Source organism: Colias croceus, chromosome 23 (assembly GCF_905220415.1).
Source record: "Colias croceus chromosome 23, ilColCroc2.1".
NCBI lineage: Eukaryota > Metazoa > Arthropoda > Insecta > Lepidoptera > Pieridae > Colias > Colias croceus.
The window spans coordinates 5,759,843-5,766,114 of NC_059559.1; the positions used below are offsets into that span (position 1 = coordinate 5,759,843).

General features: G+C 32.5%; 1 non-coding gene across 1 annotated transcript; it reads left to right on the forward strand.

Moving 5' to 3' along the window:
• Positions 1-2,242: 2,242 nt before the first annotated feature.
• Trnal-aag lies at positions 2,243-2,324 on the forward strand. Its single transcript has one exon. It is a non-coding gene; the product is annotated as a tRNA-Leu (tRNA).
• The last annotated feature ends 3,948 nt before the right edge of the window (positions 2,325-6,272 follow it).

Here is a 6,272-nt window from a genome sequence, read left to right on the forward strand (position 1 = left end):
CAGTGAACAGAATATTATAAAACAAGATTTCACGCTTTATCTCCTAAACTAGAAATCTTACAAAAATTGTTCATAAAATTATTTGTAGTAAATTGAATTATCTTCAATTTTTGCCTCATTATTTTTTACCGTAAAATGCAAAACAGAGAAGTTATAAACAAAAATAAAAAATCAATGCCGGCTCGTACAGACTGATATAGATGCAGTAGTCAAATGGTCACATGACAATGGAATAGTCTTAAATACTGATAAAACTAAGCTTTTAATCGTACACTCACCATACCTACCTCTCAGTCAAACATATTCCATGTTCACCCACACTTTTGAATGCATCCATAATCAATTTAAAACTTGTATTTGTAAACCGATTGAACGCGTGAAAACTGTTACCTATCTGGGCATGAGGGTGGATGAACATTTTTCTTGGACTACACATATAGACTATATATATGATAAATTAAAAGTATTGTTAGGTAAATTCTATCACCTAAGTTACAAAGTTCCTATAAAGACTTTAAAATGTCTGTACATGGCCCTTGTTGATTCTATTCTTAGTTATTCTCTGGATTGTTATGGACTTACTACTAAAACTAACTTAAACAAATTAAAAAATATGCAAATTAGATTTTTAAAACTCTTAGTCAGTAAAAAGATAAAACATAAATATAAACATAACTATAGAATGCTATTTAAATTTTGTAATATTCTTCCAGTCAGCCTTAAGCACAAATATCTTCTTGCTGTAAACAACCATAGCTCTATTTCTTCTCTAATTCTTTTAAATACCAATCATACAACAAGGTCAGTGACCTCAGGAAAATATGAAGTACCTAGAGTCAATAATTATTTTGGAGATCGAACCTTAGATAAACGTTTACCATATTTTCTCAATAGTTTACCAGAATACATACGAACAGAAGCAAATATCCACAAATTTAAAAGATTATTAAGAAAACACCTTCTTCAGTCATTAGAATGCTAAAGCACAAGCTCCTAAATAGATATACCTACTCACTCAAATAAAAATATATACATAATACCATATTTTATAACAGATAATAATATATTTATATAATATATTTAGTTATAGATAAGATATAATATATTACTTGATCCCACAGACAAACTGCATGTGCAGTTTTGTGGGACTTAGACTTAAGTTATTGTTAGTAATAATTTGTAATAATAATTTCAATAAATAATAAAAAATTGCAATTCAAAGCGTTCATCGTTACAAAAAAATTGAATGCGTCTAAATTAGAATCACGATTTTAAATTAAGACAATTTGGCTTCAACAATGTTCTTGAATGGAGAAGTGCCAGGGTTTGTTGAAAGGTGAACAACGTGATAAATTAAAAATGACAATATATTTTCTTACATAGCTATTCTGCATTGCCGTGCGGTTTCACCTGCGAACAGGACTAATAAGTACACAATACAAATATTATAAACATTTAGGTAGTTTGTGAGGATATGAATACCTAATACGTGTTACTAGTTTTCCGCCCGCGGCTTCGTCCGCGTTTTCAAAGAAAACCCCGCATAGTTCCCGTTCCTGTGTTATTACCGGGATAAATAGAGCTGCCTGCCTACGTACAAATTTTCATTTTAATCGGTTCAGTAGTATTTGCGTGAAAGAGTAATAAACATCCATCCATCCATCCTTACAAACTTTCGCATTTATAATATTAGTATGGATATAGTAAATAGGATGTATGTTCGTTCTTCTTGCACTGGAAAACCACTGAACGCTTTTTATAATACTTAGGAGTGATGTAGTTCATAAGGAACCAGAATAATACAAAATCCGCCCGCGGATCTAGTTTAACACTAGCTTTCCAAGTTTCCAGTCAAAGAAAAACCCGCATAGTTACCGTTCCCGTGGGATTTCCGGGATAAAACCTATCCTATGTCCTTTCTCGAATATCAAAATATCTCTATACCAAATTTCATGCAAATTGGTTCAGTAGATTGAGTAACAGACAGACAGACAGAGTTACTTTCGCATTTATATCTTATAATAAATTAATAATATTAAGTATGGATTAATAATTATTATTGAAGAACAACAAAGGCAGGGTGATACCGTGATGTCATATAGCAGTACATATTATTTCCAATTTGCGAAAGTGATGGCGCTATACAACTTATATATCGCTGTCATTCTTCCACACTGGAATTCGGCTTTAAGAAATTATAGTACAGGAGCAGGTAGTCAAAAAATATTTATTAATAAATGCGGGTAGCGTGGCCGAGCGGTCTAAGGCGCTGGTTTAAGGCACCAGTCTCTTCGGAGGCGTGGGTTCGAATCCCACCGCTGCCAGGTTGTTTTTTAATTTTTTTTTAGTCATTTAATTGATAAAAATTATTCAGTTTGGAATATGTTTTAAGTGATAATAATGGTTATTGCTTATTTATGTAGCTATGTTATCTTTCGTTTTGTTAAATGTAAATTCTATAAATCGTTATTCATTTATTTCGTTCGTTATTCTTCTAATATATCGATAAGTTTTTTTGTATATTTGTGAATAAAATAAAAGATTTTGTGATAGTTTTTATCGCGACTTATAATAATTATTATCAGACAGAAAATTACATAATTAAACGTGTTAATTTGTAGCTTAAAAATAAACTAATAATTTGATTGACTTGCGTGACCCTGTTGCGATCATACATAATTACATTTAAAAATATCACGATAGATAAATTATCGTAATAGCATGATATTTTGTGACTGAAACGTGACAAAAATAATAATCTTTTATAGGTACTTATAGAGGGTATCCCACTGTTGGTAATGGTATACCTACTAAGCTCAAAGGAGGTTATAGTTTTCCATACGCTGAGTACGTAAAAAATACTTATAGTCGGGACAGCAGCAGCTGTGAGCTATGAGCTAGTATCTGATATTAAGACTAGTTTTCTAGGGCAATGATCTGTATCGGAGATCGAGCCCATGATCTGTTCGTTGCTAATTTACACCTAATACCGATTTCAAATCGGACCAGTAGGTAGCTCCTGAGATAAGCGCGTTCAAACAAACAAACTCTTCAGCTTTATAATATTAAGTATACCTATGTAATATAAGTAAGTATATCGTCAAAATTATAATAATTGCATCATAAATTATTATGTGACCCGTATAAAAAAAACTACCGGGATTTGTCGTTCACGGACATGGTCAAAAAATATCACACATTTTTCACGCGTGTCTCTCACGCACTGTTTTTTTTAATCTGAATATGTGGTGTTTCCGCGACTTATTACTCAGAGCGGTTTGGGCTTTGTATGGGCTAGTGGCGTCGGCCGTCGCGTCGCGTCGTGATAAACTTTTGCCCAGTTAAGAAACTTGGATATTTTAAAAAGGCCACATTATCTAGATTCTAATTTCTAGGTAAATGAATAATAAAAAACCAAATACCTATATCATGTTCCTAATACGTAGTTTATGTACATCACTGGCCTCGGAAGTTCATAACGATGCCAACTTTACCCTATATTTGATTGTGTTAAGTCTGAAGAGCATTAAAAGTTAAAACAAACAAATTTTTATTCATAGTCCACCGAATATAATGTAAAAAATAAATACATAATATAGTATTTCTTTATCTTCTATGTATATGAAAATGAATCTCTATTTCCCTTCCTCATGTTACTAAATTAAATTATTTATTATTAAGTAAATAATAAATAAATAAATAAATAAATTTGAAAAATTTCTGAACTTTACCAAATCATGATTTTGTCAAAAAAGTAAGTTTGCGTCCTAGGCGAGCGTTACGAAAAATCCTCACGACGCTTCGCACTATAGCAAAAGTGTACTAGCATTCCTTCACCTATTACGTTTGTCATTATTGTAAATTAATTTAATTTTACCTTCTATAATAGGTACTTATTTCATAACGAAATGAACTTCGTTCCAATCGGGTGTCCCACATGTGACACCTCTGACATTTTTTAATAGATGATAAGATTCAAGGAAAGAATATAATATACTGGCTGTGCTCCGCGGTTTCACCCGCATTGCTTCGCTCCTGTTGGTCATAGCATGATAGATATCATAGCTATAGCCTTTCTCAAAAAATGGGCTATCTAACACCGAAAGAATTTTTCAAATCGGACCAGTAGTTCCTGAGATTAGCGCGTTCAAACAAACGAACTCTTTAGTAACTCTGTCTGTCTGTCTGTTACTCAATCACGCCTTAACTACTGGACCAATTTGCATGAAATTTGGTATAGAGATATTTTGATACCCAAGAAAGGACATAGGCTACTTTTTACCCCGGGACATAGGATATGTTTTATCCCGGAAATCCCATGGGAACGGGAACTATGCGGCTTTTACTTTAACTGCATGGGCGAAGTCGCCTGTTTAAAGCTAGTATTGGGCTTTTGACGAAGAACTCCCATTCTTGTATGTAGTCCTTTTGTGTGCGTCCTTGTATATGTAGTACCTATATGCATGTACTAAAAAACATCTGACCCTACACTATATCAGCCATGTATTTCCCTCGTGCAGGCTAGACAGGCATTGATAACACGTTGCGTGACACGCACGGCGCCTTGTGATAAACGGTTTTAATAGTTGTTTATGAAATAATAATAATTGTGTGTAAATAAGTTTGTTTTTTGTTGATTAATACAGGTATGTAGGTGTCAGGTGACAGTTTTGTTTTGCAGATAGTCAAAATCTGTGGTCAAAATGTAACACAGAGTAAAAACAATGTTTGAGGACAAATTTACTTCGTAAAAAGGAATATTTTTGCAATTTGTACCTAGTATTAGTCCTTATGTGAAAAAAAGGAGGATTATTTTTATATTAGGTAAGTTCTATAGCATTAAAATGATTATTAATGAGAAATTTTAAAAGAACAGAAAAAAATCGATCACGAAAAATGGCAAAATATAGACTCGGGTTCGATGTTGTTTTTATTCTTTAAAATAATTTATCATTTTATCAAAGAGAATTATGTTTTTCGAATTTAAGTAAGTACTTATGTGTTATTATTGGTAATTTGTTGTAATGTGGTAATTTCTGTAGCAATGAAATTTTCTTTTCAAAAACCTATCCTTACATACCTAGCTTTCAAATTGTCAGAACAAGACAAAAATGAAGTCGGACCAAACGGAAGGCGTCTTCAAAATCTGTTCATCCAGTCAAAGGTTCTCAGGTAATAGACCCTCAAAAAAGTCGAATTAAGAATCTCATATTTTATTTGAAGTTGAATGAAAATAATATACAAATGACTCGGTACGTTCATTACGCTACATAAATTCGAATTTATAAAAAAAATAAAAATAAACAGAAACAAGCATCGTGTGTACAGTATGTGTGATAAATCCTATTTATTATTATTTTCTAGGTAGTTACAAAAAATATTTATTTTGAAAAAATATTTTAACTTAAAATAAAATAATCGTCGGTAGAAGCCCTTTACACATAATACCAATAAAGACAAACTTATTCCTTAACAGGTATTAAAAATCCCAAATCTTTCCACTCAAAAAAAAGCTACCTATAAATAAAGTCGAATTTAACACAAATAGAATTTAAAACGCGTTTATATTGTATCACGCAAGATTGTGCCGACGCTCGATGGCCGCGGCGTGACAGTAGGGTGACTATGATAGCGAGGATAGTGGAACTTTCCCAGTTTTTTTATCTATTCGAATACTATAATAAAGCTTTCTCAGATTTTTTATATCTATAATAATAATATTGTTGAAGTGAAACTTCTTTAGGCGCGTTGAGGATGGCACGTCGACGTCATGGCTATTGCCACCGTCACGTCACGTCATGGAGCAAGGCGAAGATTCACTTCTGACACGGTGTTTGGAGCTTTTCCGGGCAAACGTACTTCTGCCTTACTCTTATCACTAAGGGGTTTTAAAAATAGATGGTGGCCGATTCTAAATAGGCACAAAATGGGTTTCGTTTAAAGTATGTATTTGTGTAGGAAATTGTCGGTTTTATGCGGGTAAAACTGCGGGGCAAAATATCTGCTTTCGATTAATTATTTATTATCTATGGTGTTTGATAAAAGAATTCTAATCACATTGATTAACTGAAATGTATCCCAAATCCTACATTTTATATATTTTGAGTACATACCTTGTTGAATAATAATTAACATTTTTAGTTCAAAAATCTATTGATGACAATATTATACATAAATGATAATTATCTAGCGATCACGATGTCAGTCGAAAACGGCGACCCAGTTAAAATTTGGAAATTTTTAAAATCTCTAGGAGTTGGTAAATCTTCCCA